Below are 13,126 nucleotides of genomic sequence, written 5' to 3'. Positions count from 1 at the left end.
CAGGCTTCGATGTTTATTGCCATGTTTTTGCTTTGCCTTTTTCCAGTTCGAAAGGTGGGTTTGAAGGCTCTATCTGAATTTGTTCTTCCATTTAATGTACGGATTCCTCCTTCTATTAGAGCTTCAAAAATTAATTCTCCTTTCTTGGAGTCTTGACAACGATGGATGAGGGGTGTCAGAATATTCCAGATGTGATCTTCCTCTACTACTTGCTCATCCCCGAGAATGGAATGGGGTTTAATGTTGAAATCACTGCATATTAGTAAAAAGGTTTTATAAAGCTGAGGGGGGGCGGTCGTTCATGTGACCAAATGCTCGATTCCTCCAACCTTTGGATCTTTTGTTTAAGATATGTTCCTTGAGGAGCTAATAGGAGGGAAATACACATTTACTATTTCGAGTGACCACTCCTCGTATTTTACTACAAGCGTATGGATTTCCTTGCTTAATACAACATGAGTTACTGCAGAGTTTCCCAGCAGTGAAGTTCTGATCCAGATGATCAATCCTCCTGATGGTCTTCCTTTTTTTTGTTTGGTGGCAGGTAGATGGAAAGTAGAAAACCCATCTAGATCGATGGCATTAATAGACCAAGGGGGTCATTACAACCCTGGCGGACGGTGTTAAAGCGGCGGTAAGACCGCAAAGAGGCCGGCGGAAAAAAAAGGGAATTATGACCGTGGCGGAAACCGCCAACAAAGACAGCCACTTTAACACTCCGACCGCCACGGCGGTACAAACAAACAGCGCGGCGGTCACCGCCAACAGACAGGCGGAAGACAAAGTACCGCCCACAGTATCACAACCTACCAATCCGCCACCTTTTCCGGGGCGGATTCACCGTGGATAAAAACACGGCGGAAACAGCCATTTCAATGGGAAAACGCTCACCTCTACACACTCCACGAGGAAGGAGGGCACCATGGAGCCGGAACTCCAAATACTCCCTGCGATAGTCTTCCTGCTCCTGTACGAACATCATCAACGCCGGCGCCGAAGACAACGGTGAGTACTGCACCTACGACATAGGGGAGGCAAAAGTCAGGGACACACACACGCAACACCCCCACCCCCACCCCGACCCTCACCCACTACAACACACACACCAATGCATATCCAAACATTACAGTAACAACTCCCAAACCCCCCGGAAGAATGCAAAGACAAAAGGAAATGAGTGCAACCATTGTAATATATCAAAATACAGTAACCAAATATATACAGATATACAGGGAGTGCAGAATTATTAGGCAAATGAGTATTTTGACCACATCATCCTCTTTATGCATGTTGTCTTACTCCAAGCTGTATAGGCTCGAAAGCCTACTACCAATTAAGCATATTAGGTGATGTGCATCTCTGTAATGAGAAGGGGTGTGGTCTAATGACATCAACACCCTATATCAGGTGTGCATAAGTATTAGGCAACTTCCTTTCCTTTGGCAAAATGGGTCAAAAGAAGGACTTGACAGGCTCAGAAAAGTCAAAAATAGTGAGATATCTTTCAGAGGGATGCAGCACTCTTAAAATTGCAAAGCTTCTGAAGCGTGATCATCGAACAATCAAGCGTTTCATTCAAAATAGTCAACAGGGTCACAAGAAGCGTGTGGAAAAACCAAGGCGCAAAATAACTGCCCATGAACTGAGAAAAGTCAAGCTTGCAGCTGCCACGATGCCACTTGCCACCAGTTTGGCCATATTTCAGAGCTGCAACATCACTGGAGTGCCCAAAAAAACAAGGTGTGCAATACTCAGAGACATGGCCAAGGTAAGAAAGGCTGAAAGACGACCACCACTGAACAAGACACACAAGCTGAAACGTCAAGACTGGGCCAAGAAATATCTCAAGACTGATTTTTCTAAGGTTTTATGGACTGATGAAATGAGAGTGAGTCTTGATGGGCCAGATGGATGGGCCCGTGGCTGGATTGGTAAAGGGCAGAGAGCTCCAGTCCGACTCAGACGCCAGCAAGGTGGAGGTGGAGTACTGGTTTGGGCTGGTATCATCAAAGATGAGCTTGTGGGGCCTTTTCAGGTTGAGGATGGAGTCAAGCTCAACTCCCAGTCCTACTGCCAGTTCCTGGAAGACACCTTCTTCAAGAAGTGGTACAGGAAGAAGTCTGCATCCTTCAAGAAAAACATGATTTTCATGCAGGACAATGCTCCATCACACGCGTCCAAGTACTCCACAGCGTGGCTGGCAAGAAAGGGTATAAAAGAAGGAAATCTAATGACATGGCCTCCTTGTTCACCTGATCTGAACCCCATTGAGAACCTGTGGTCCATCATCAAATGTGAGATTTACAAGGAGGGAAAACAGTACACCTCTCTGAACAGTGTCTGGGAGGCTGTGGTTGCTGCTGCACGCAATGTTGATGGTGAACAGATCAAAACACTGACAGAATCCATGGATGGCAGGCTTTTGAGTGTACTTGCAAAGAAAGGTGGCTATATTGGTCACTGATTTGTTTTTGTTTTGTTTTTGAATGTCAGAAATGTATATTTGTGAATGTTGAGATGTTATATTGGTTTCACTGGTAATGATAAATAATTGAAATGGGTATATATTTTTTTTTGTTAAGTTGCCTAATAATTATGCACAGTGATAGTCACCTGCACACACAGATATCCCCCTAACATAGCTAAAACTAAAAACAAACTAAAAACTACTTCCAAAAATATTCAGTTTTGATATTAATGAGTTTTTTGGGTTCATTGAGAACATGGTTGTTGTTCAATAATAAAATTAATCCTCAAAAATACAACTTGCCTAATAATTCTGCACTCCCTGTATATACACATTCAACAAAATATACATCACGATTAGTAGTGCAGGTAATGCACCATTCAATGTCCGTGGACCACTGGGCCCAAAATGCATGGGCGAGGCCCACACCAGATACCTGAGCAAAACGGAGAGAACACTGCTGGGGCATCAGATAGAAATACAACAGGCACCTCAGGGGGAAGGGAAGGGGGAGCACCTCAGCCGGATGACAGCACCACGCCAGATCCACGAGGGGGCTCCATGCCCATTGATGTATCCTGGGGAGTGCAAAAACACAGTCTCTCAAGTCTCTACGGTGGGTGGTTTGCCCACTGTTCAATCCTGGGGAGTGCAAAGTCACAGTCTCTCAAGTCTCTACAGTGGGTGGTTTGCCCACTGACATATCCTGGGGAGTGCAAAGCCACAGTCTCTCAAGACTCTACAGTGGGTGGTTTGCCCACTGACATATCCTGGGGAGTGCAAAGCCACAGTCTCTCAAGTCTCTACAGAGGGTGGTTTGCCCACTGACATATCCTGGGGAGTGCAAAGCCACAGTCTCTCAAGTCTCTACAGTGGATGGTTTGCCCACTGTTCAATCCTGGGGAGTGCAAAGCCACAGTCTCTCAAGTCTCTACAGTGGGTGGTTTGCCCACTGTTCAATCCTGGGGAGTGCAAAGCCACAGTCTCTCAAGTCGAAAACAGTCTCCACTGGTTCTGGAGGGGGACTGGTGCCCAGAGTGCTTCATCCTGTTAAGGACAGACGGAGTGGATGCTGTTCTCCACTGGTTCTGGAGGGGGACTGGTGCCCAGAGTGCTTCATCCTGTTAAGGACTGAGGTAGTGGATGCTGTTCTTCACTGGTTCTGGAGGGGGATTGGTGCCCAGAGTGCTTCATCCTGTTAAGGACAGACGGAGTGGATGCTGTTCTCCACTGGTTCTGGAGGGGGACTGGTGCCCAGAGTGCTTCATCCTGTTAAGGACTGAGGTAGTGGATGCTGTTCTCCACTGGTTCTGGAGGGGGCCTGGTGCCCAGAGTGCTTCATCCTGTTAAGGACAGACGGAGTGGATGCTGTTCTCCACTGGTTCTGGAGGGGGACTGGTGCCCAGAGTGCTTCATCCTGTTAAGGACAGACGAAGTGGATGCTATTCTCCACTGGTTCTGGAGGGGGACTGGTGCCCAGAGTGCATCACTCTCCCCGTGACGGTCCCAGTTCCGTCACTGCCCCTGCCGCTCATGGGCTAGCGGTGCTTGAGTTGGCGGTGCTTGCCCTGTTCAGCGGTGCTTGACTTTGCTGTCTCTGACCTGTTCAGCAGTGCTTGCCATGGCGGTCTTTGCCCTGTTCAGCGGTGCTTGACTTTGCTGTTTCTGACCTGTTCAGCGGTGCTTGCCATGGCGGTCTTTGCCCTGTTCAGCGGTCTTTGCCCTGTTCAGCGGTGCTTGACTTTGCTGTCTCTGACCTGTTCAGCGGTGCTTGCCATGGCGGTCTTTGCCCTGTTCAGCGGTGCTTGCCCTGTTCAGCGGTGCTTGACTTTGCTGTCTCTGACCTGTGCAGCGGTGTTTGCCATGGCGGACCCTCATTGCCCAGCGGGGCTGTGGCTGCCGGGGCCCTCCTGGGCACTGACTCTGGCGGTGGCCTCCTGGCCACTGACGATGGGGCTGGCGGTGGCCTCCTGGGCAGCGGGGATGATGGCGGGCTTCTCCGCCGTGCTGCTCTTCCCAGACTTTGGCGCTTTCTTCAGCCCCTTCCCCACCTTGGGAGGAGTCACAGCTGAGTGGACAGTCCCCCCAGGACCCTTGTGAGCGGCTTTGCCGGCTGGAGTCTTCCCCCTATCCCATCGGGCACTGTCCAACTTCTGGTGCTTCACAGGGGGGGGACTGGCTGTGCTCTGGCTCCGTGTCACACTGGCTGCCCTGGTGCCTGGTGCACTCCACATACCTCTAACAGGCACCACTGGTACCTGACATTTTTTGGCTGAGGTGCTACTACGGGACCTATGAATTGGAGGGGGGGTGGTGGGAAATAGGTCAACGTTGCTCGGGAAAAGTTTCTGACGAACACTGGGACGGGTAGCTGGAGGGGGTCTGGGAGTGGAGGAAGAGGAGGTGGTTGTAGGAGGTGTAACTTTTGTTTATTTGGGTGCAGGTGCATGCGCTGGAGGCTGTCGTGAGGTGGATGGATGTTGGGTGTCGTGCCTGAGTTTGTGTACTTTGGGAGGGGGCGTCACAGACACACTGGGAGAGGGCACAGGGGACGTGTAAATGGTAGTGGGGGTGGTGAGTGCAGGTGAGCGGTGTGTGGTGGTGGGTGTTCTGGTGCAGGACGTAGTGGCTGTAGTGGTAGTGCATGCAGGTGAGAGTGTAGACGACACTGGGAAGGAGGAGGGAGACGAGGAGGAGGGGGACACAGTGGGGGCAGTGGATGTTGCTGTGTCTGTATGTGTGTGATGCTTGTGTGAGTGCCTGTGGGATGTGTGGTGCTTATGTTTGCCTGAGCTTCCCTTGTGTGTTGACGTGTGTGCAGGCTGGTCTGATGGTGTGCTTGGGATAGGCTGGGGTACAGGGGATTGGGTCTGGGTGGAGGAAGTTGGAGGGGGGAGGCTAGACACAGGGACAATGGCTGCCATCAGTGCTGAGGCCAGAGACTGCAGGGTTCGATGAAGGGCAGCCTGACCAGAATGAATGCCCTCCAGGAATGCATTACTGTGTTGCAACTCCCTTTCTACACCCTGGATGGCATTCACAATGGTAGACTGCCCAACCTGCGGAGGTCATTGGCCTCCTCACTGAGGGCAGCAGAGGGGACAGTGGCAGGGGCTGAGGTGCCTGGGGCGAAGGTGATGCCCACCCTCCTGGGTGAGCGGGCACGGGCGAAGGCTGAGGGGCTGCTGGGAGGGCAGTGCTGGTGGGGGGGTGGCAGCTGTACCTGTAGAAGTGGGAGGCGGCGGCTGTACCTGTAGAAGTGGGGGGCACAGATTTTGCCGCCACCACAAGGGAGCTCCCATCGGAGGACGAGTCCGTGTCGCTGGTTGCTGATCCTGTCCCCGACGTGAAGCTCCCCTCGCCCTCCGTCCCAGACCCCGACCTGATGGTGTTTTCACAGTCCGTGGTGTGGCCCTCCATGGCCATGTGGGATGCAGCTCCCTCGTGCTCCAGTGCCACTGTACCTCCGCCTGATGATGCTGATGCACAAAAGAACAAGGAGAGCACAAAAAGGGGGGGGGGGACGACAGAAGAAAGACAGGTTGAGTGCATGGCTTACCGCTACCGTTGACGGACAATACAGACACTGCAGCCCCCTGCACTACGCCGCGCTGTTGGGCTCTACTGATGCAGTTCCTGGGATATGGCCTACATGGCTATGGTGGACATCAGCACACATAGATAACACAGGGGCATGTATACCTGTACTTGGCACTCTACAGAGGTGGGGTGGAGTGCCACATGGCCTGCATTACGGAGGGGCCTAGCCTACGGAACTCGCCCTGGCCTAGGGAAACCCACAGCCCTCCTCCCCCACCCAGACACCTTCACTGCGTGCAAAGTCAGCAGAATGAGAGTGTACTCACCCCCTTGTGTCTGCTGTGATGCCCTCAAGTGCCCATCCAACTCAGGGTAGGCCACCGCCAGGATCCGGAACATCAGGGGGGTCATGGTGCGACGGGCACCCCTCCCACGTTGGGAGGCCATCCCCAGCTGAGCCTCCGCCGTCTTCTTGCTCCAGCGGCGAATGTACTCCCATCTTTTGCGGCAGTGGGTGCTCCGTCTCTGGTTGACCCCCAGGGTCCGGACGTACTTGGCGATGGCACGCCAAATATCCTTCTTCTGGTGGGCGCTGACCTACATGACATGTACAGGGGAAGAAGAGAAGTCATTACCAACTGCACCGTCGAAGTGAGTGGCCCACATCCCTACCCTTGCCATGTGGCACATGCATTCACAGTCCTTCATGCTCGCAGAACTCTGCCCCCTTCCTTCTTACAACCAGCCCTCTCCACCCAGGCATAGCCCACACAACTTGCTCCCTGTGTACTTACCTGTTGGTCTGGAGGACCGTATAGTAGCGTGTACTGGGGGAGGACCCCGTCGACTAGCTTCTCCAACTCCTGTGCAGTTAAGGCAGTGGCCCTTTCCCAAGACGCACGAACCATTGTCTCTTCCAGACCGAGGTCACAGCAGCATTTGCAGTATAGGTCCTCTCCTGTCGAAGATCAGGTATCGAGTTATTCAACAGATAGAAAATGGCGGTCATGTCCGCGGCGGTGACGTCAGCAGCGGTGCGTATCATCACCTCTGGCGCACTTCGTCATTGGCTCCTGGGACCCATAGGGTCCAATGTTAACCAATGGAGCATTGCGCAGCGGTCTTTGACCGCCTACCGCGACAGTGTACAACGCCAGCGCAGTTACCTCACATCCCATTGTCCCACTTTAGAGGTCAGGCAGCCGCCATTTCAGGGGCCCACATGGCTTCTTTTTCAACTGCATCACACATACCTAGGCCTGGACTCAACACACATACAGACAACTTTTTGGATTATGTTTTGTGTTCTGTGTAGCTGTGGGTACATACCTCTGAGTTGCTTGACTCTGTCGTCGCTGTTGTCCTTCCTAGGCACCGTCAGCTGGGACATGTGAGGAGATGGCGGAATCCTCCGGTGTACCGACCGCTGGTGGACCTGTTGACAATGGAGGAGCGACATTTAATCATCACCTACAGGTTTGACCGTGCCACAATCCAGGAACTGTGTACCCAGTTGGAGCCTGACCTGATGTCAGCTATCCGCCATCCCACAGGGATCCCCCCTCAAGTGCAGGTGCTATCAGTGCTCCATTTCCTTGCAAGTGGGTCTTTTCAAACAACAGTAGCCATGGCATCAGGGATGTCCCAGCCTATGTTTTCCAACGTGTTGTCCAGAGTGTTGTCTGCCCTGCTGAAACACATGAGGAGCTACATCATTTTCCCTGAGGTGGAGGATTTGGCTACTGTTAAAGGTGACTTCTATGCCCTTGGACATATCCCCAACATCATAGGTGCCATTGATGGGACCCATGTGGCTTTGGTCCCCCCCCCCACAGGAGTGAACAGGTGTACAGGAACCGGAAGAGTTATCATTCCATGAATGTACAGATGGTATGTTTGGCTGACCTGTACATCTCCCAGGTAAATGCTATGTTCCCTGGCTCAGTGCATGACGCCTACATCCTGCAGAATAGCAGCATCCCTTATGTGATGGGTCAACTCCAGAGGCACCGGGTGTGGCTATTAGGGGACTCTGGTTACCCCAACCTGTCATGGCTACTGACCCCAGTGAGGAATCCCAGGACAAGGGCAGAGGAACGCTACAATGAGGCCCATGGGCGGGCTAGGAGGGTGATCGAACGCACCTTCGGCCTCCTGAAGGCCAGGTTCAGGTGCCTCCATATGACAGGTGGTTCCCTATGCTACTCACCAAGGAAGGTGTGCCAGATCATCATCGCCTGCTGTATGCTTCACAATCTTGCTTTGCGACGCCAGGTGCCTTTTCTGCAGGAGGATGGTCCAGATGACGGTGTTGTGGCAGCTGTGGAGCCTGTGGACAGTGATGAGGAGGAAGCAGAGGAAGAAGACATTGACAACAGGGACTCAGTCATCCAGCAATATTTCCAGTGACACACAGGTGAGAACACTTTCTTGCCTACTACAAGTACTTTCACACTTCTACCTCTATCCTGTCTGTCAATTTCAAGCAGTATGTGGTAACTGAGTTGTTCATTTACATTACGGTTTCACAGGTGTGGTTACCAACGTGTGTCATCTGCTTGCATTCTTCATGGACTTGTGATGTGTGACATAGGTATGTTGACATTACATTTGAGAACGGATTTTGTCACTGTCATAGCTAATACACATTTTTAAAATCACAGACTGATTCCAGATTGTTTTGTGCTTCAAGGGTGTTTATTGAATTGCTAAATTTTGGAGGGGTGGTAAAATGGTGATGGGGGATGGTGGAGGAATGTCCATGGCTGAGTCCAGTCTGTTAGTCTCACAGGTGCACTGCCCATATGGGCATAGGAAGTGGAGCTGGGGCAGTTCCAATATGGAGCTGCGACACTGAAAGCTTACGGGTCTGCTTCATTAGTAATTGTTCTGTTTCGGGCCCCTTGTATTTTGAATTACTATAAGTTCTGCTTGGGCACATTGTGGGGGGGATATTAGTAAGGAGCTCCCAGGATTTAATAGTCCTGTTTGGGTTCAGGGATAATTTCTAAATAGCTCATGGCTTGTTCTTTGCTGCCCCAAAGAATGGCCCCACTCTGGGAAGTTGTTTAACTCCACTTCGCCGTCCTTGAAGGAGTTATTCATTGGACGAGATGATCGAGATGATCTAGAAGATCGCAGCTGGGATAGGGGAATATCCGGCTGCCCGGTCTCTGAATGCTCCAGTTCGACCCCCCCCACCACGTTGTTGCCACCTTTTTCCCCCTGTGGCGGTACTGGGGAGTCACTAGCTTTAGAGCTTTGCATCTGCAGCCGATCAGCGTTTAAGGTCACATGGTTATAGTAGTTGGTAATGGTGTTTGCTTTTGGTTTGGCTTTCCTTGCCCCCCTGGTCCCACCTGGACCCGGGTGCGTCGGTGTGTACTGTTGTCTCCTACTCGGAGGACTTGCAAGGCCCCCCGCAGTTTCTCCTACGTTCAATATTACACACCGGCTAACAGCAAAGGTCCTAAAGCCAATTCAGGTGTCCTACCCATCTCCTCTCCTTGTTCACTTTTGTCGCCGGAGCTCCCGGATTGGACACCCTCTGCTGTGACCTCTCCTTGATTTACGAATTCCCTTTGAGATAGCTGAGTGATTCCGGGATCCTGGTCCTGGTCTAACCCAGGATCTTGCGGACTGTCGGATTCCTGCTTTGGTCTTTGGGATTTCGTTGGGTGGACTAGTGCATTGTTGGCCTCCCTAGCCTCCCTGGCCCTCTTTGTTTTTCCTCTTGTTCCGACCATCTTGAAAGACTTCACCGTGTCCTCCCCTCAGTTCCTTACTGGGTCTTTAGAGAGTAACTTTTATTATTGTTGTTATTGTCTTGTTATATCTTTTTTGCTTGAACTCTTGCCGTATAGGACAGTACCAGCAGTTTCAGTCTCAGTAATTTTTGTAAAAAAAAATTCGGAAGTAGAATTGCTTTTGCGGAGGTACACAATACGCGGCACACAGAACGCAGTACACAGATGGTGTCTATCCCTCCTGCACCATTGACCTCTGCTCCTCTCTTCTCTTTATCAATCTCCTGTTTCCTTTCTTCCCCCCTCGACAGCCGCTTCGCTCCGCGTCTCAAATGTCTATAACTGTCTATAACTGACTTAGCAAGTTGATAGCAAGTTGGTAGAGTCGCTTACTTGCGTTGTTTGTGCATCCACCGGGGTCTGGCGTCACCACCCCTCTCCACTTCTCCACTTCTCCACTTCTCCACTTCTCTTGCCTCTCGTCGCCTCAGGATGTGCCTCACATCGCCTGCACCTCCCAAAAGCTCAAGGACCGCATGGACCGAGCAACAACCGGACCACCAGCAACAACCAAGGCTGAAGCTGGAGCTGGGGGCTGAGGGCTGAGGCTAGAGCGAGGCAAGGGGCGGCAAGGGGCGGCCAAACACCAGCAGCCGGAGACCAAACCAGGACTGGAGCTAGAGCGGGGCAGGGAGCAACCAAGTGCCTCAAAGCAGCACAGCACAGTGCTGCACAGCAAGACCAGCACGGCAGGAACCGGCGTGGGAACCGGGGACTGCCTCAGGCCGGGCACAGCAATAGCCGGCAGCAAGAGCGGCCCACCCCGGCCAGCAGAACACTACGAAGCGCCGCAGCGGCAGAAACCGGCGTGGGAGCCGGGGACTGCCTCAGGCCGGGTATAGCAAGAGCCGGCAGCAGGAGCAGCCCACCCGACCAGCAGGACACCACAATGCACCGCAGCGGCACGCCTCCGCGGCCGGGAACCAAGACGCGATCCACCCGGCACCGGCGTCAGCAGAGCGTCAGTCAGCGTTACTGTTCCCTCATCCCAACAGCGTGAAAACCTCCTCAAAAACTGTGTCACTCAAGTTGTGTTCAAGGGAGTTTATTGTAGTGCAAATAATTGACTGAAAAGTGCAATGGAATGGGGCCCAAGGGGCCATAGGAAGGGGAGCAAAGGCAGTTCAAAGTGGACAAGGTGACAGGGTGGGACATAAGGGGGACAATCAGGAGAGTCTCATTTCCTGGGAGTGGCCGTGGTCTTGGCAAGTGTCTCTGGCTTCTGTCTGGGTCAAAGGGAATGTTTGCATGGTAGTTCACCTTCTGCAGGGGGAGGGGTGCTGGTGGCCTGTGGGTCCTGTGGTGGTGCCTCCTGGTCACTAGCTGCAGTGGAAGTGGAGGGCTGGTCAATAGACTGGCTAGTGGTAGGGGCCCACTGGTGTGCTTTCGATTCCCTCATGATGTTGGCCATTCATTCCAGCACCCCTGCTATGGAGATCATGATGGTGTTGAGAGCCTGCAAGTCCTCCCTGATCTCCTGATGGTGTTCCTCCTGCATGTTGTTAAGGATGTGGTCCATCATCTCCTGGGATTGTTGATAGGCCCCCAGGATCTTGGTGAGTGCCTCCTGAAGAGTCGGTTCCCTGGGCCTGTCCTCCCCCTGGGGCACAGCGGTTCTCCCAGTGTCCCTGTTGTCCTGTGCCTATGTCCCCTGAATGGTGTGCCCACTGCCACTGACCCTCATTGTCTTGGGGGCGAGGTGTGGACTGGGGTCCCTATACAGGTGGGCACTCTGTTGATTGACGTGTCCTGGGGACAGAGGTGTGGGGACACTGGGTGGGTGCTGTTGTGTTAGATACTGATGGGGGAGGTTCTGTGGTTGACTGGGAGTGGGCTGGGGTTACCGACTGACCAGTGGTCCCTGATGGCCAGGTAGTTCATCCAGATTCAGAAGCCCAGAGTTACTGTCATCACTGGGGCATCTTCTGTTGGGGGACTGGTTTGTCGTGGCACCTCCTTTCCGCTGAGATTGGCTGGGGCACTTGTGGGGAGGTAAGTGATGTATTATACTTCATGTCTGTGACATATTGTACATCCCTAGCTTCCCCTCTATCGTTGCTGTTGCCCTGCCACCTTTGTTTGTGTATGGTGATGTATTGTGGGATTGTTAGTTCCCCTATGCTCTGCATGCTTTTGTGACGGGTGTTCATGAAGGGCTGGGAGGGCTGTCCATGCATTGGTATAGCATGCAGGGCACGGCATTGGGTTGAGTCATATGTGTAGGGTTAGTGTGTGGGATGGAGTGGAGTGATGGGAGTGAGGGTGAGGGGGTGAGATGGCATGCAGGTATGGGGGGGGTGATAAGTAGTAAATGTTGACTCCCCAGTGTCGAGTCCTCCGGCAACTCCAGTGAGTCCCTCAGGATGCAGTAATGCCAAGACTTTCTCCTCCTATGCTGTGAGCTGTGGGGGAGAGGCGGGGGTCCACCGCCAGTTCTCTGTATGGCAAGCTGGTGCCTTGCTGCCACGGAACGTACCTTCCCCCGTAGGTCGTTCCACCTCTTCCTGATGTCGTCCCTTGTTCTTGGATGCTGTCAAACGGTGTTCACCCTGTCCACGATCCTCCGCCATAGCTCCATCTTTCCGGCAATGGATATTTGCTGTACCTGTGCTGGGAACAGCTGTGGCTCTACCCTGACTATTTCCTCCACCATGACCCGCAACTCCTCCTCTATGAAACGGGGGTGCCTTTGTGGGGAAATGGGAGTTGTGTGGTGTGTGTAAGTGTGTGGGTGTTGGGTACTGTGGTTGGGTGTGTGAAGTGGGGTGCGTGAGGGATGTATGGGTGTATGTGGTGTATGTGTCTAGTTGTCGCAGTGGTCTTGGTGTCAGTCTGGTGGCAATAATTTGTATTTGTAAAGGGTTGTGGGTAATGTGAATGTGTGTTTTATAGTGCTGTGGGTGGGTTGGTGTGGTGTGTGTATCTGTGTATGGACTGAGTTTTTGGTATTGGCCAATGGTGTGTAGTTTAGTATTTGGGTGTCCGTTTTGAGCACGCCGGTGTGGACCGCCAATGGTTTACCGCCATTGCATGTCCACCGTAGTGATTCATGGGTCAAAATGGGGTTGGCGTTGTTTTGTTGGCGTAACAGTATGGGTGGTCGCACTGACCTTTGGTCTGGCGGATTTGTATATGTGGCAGTATTCTGTCAGATTGGTGTGTGTGTGTCATAATTTCGTGAACGGATGTTCACCTCCACAGCGGTATGTTGGCGGCTGTCACTGCAGAGGTAAGCAGGATTTACGGCCAATGTAATGATGAGGGCCAAAGTCTCAAAGGAGCCTTAGTCCCACTCGAGCTCCTAGAACATCTA

Source organism: Pleurodeles waltl, chromosome 2_2, assembly GCF_031143425.1.
Source record: "Pleurodeles waltl isolate 20211129_DDA chromosome 2_2, aPleWal1.hap1.20221129, whole genome shotgun sequence".
Classification (NCBI taxonomy): Eukaryota; Metazoa; Chordata; class Amphibia; order Caudata; family Salamandridae; genus Pleurodeles; species Pleurodeles waltl.
This window is presented reverse-complemented; position numbering follows the sequence as displayed.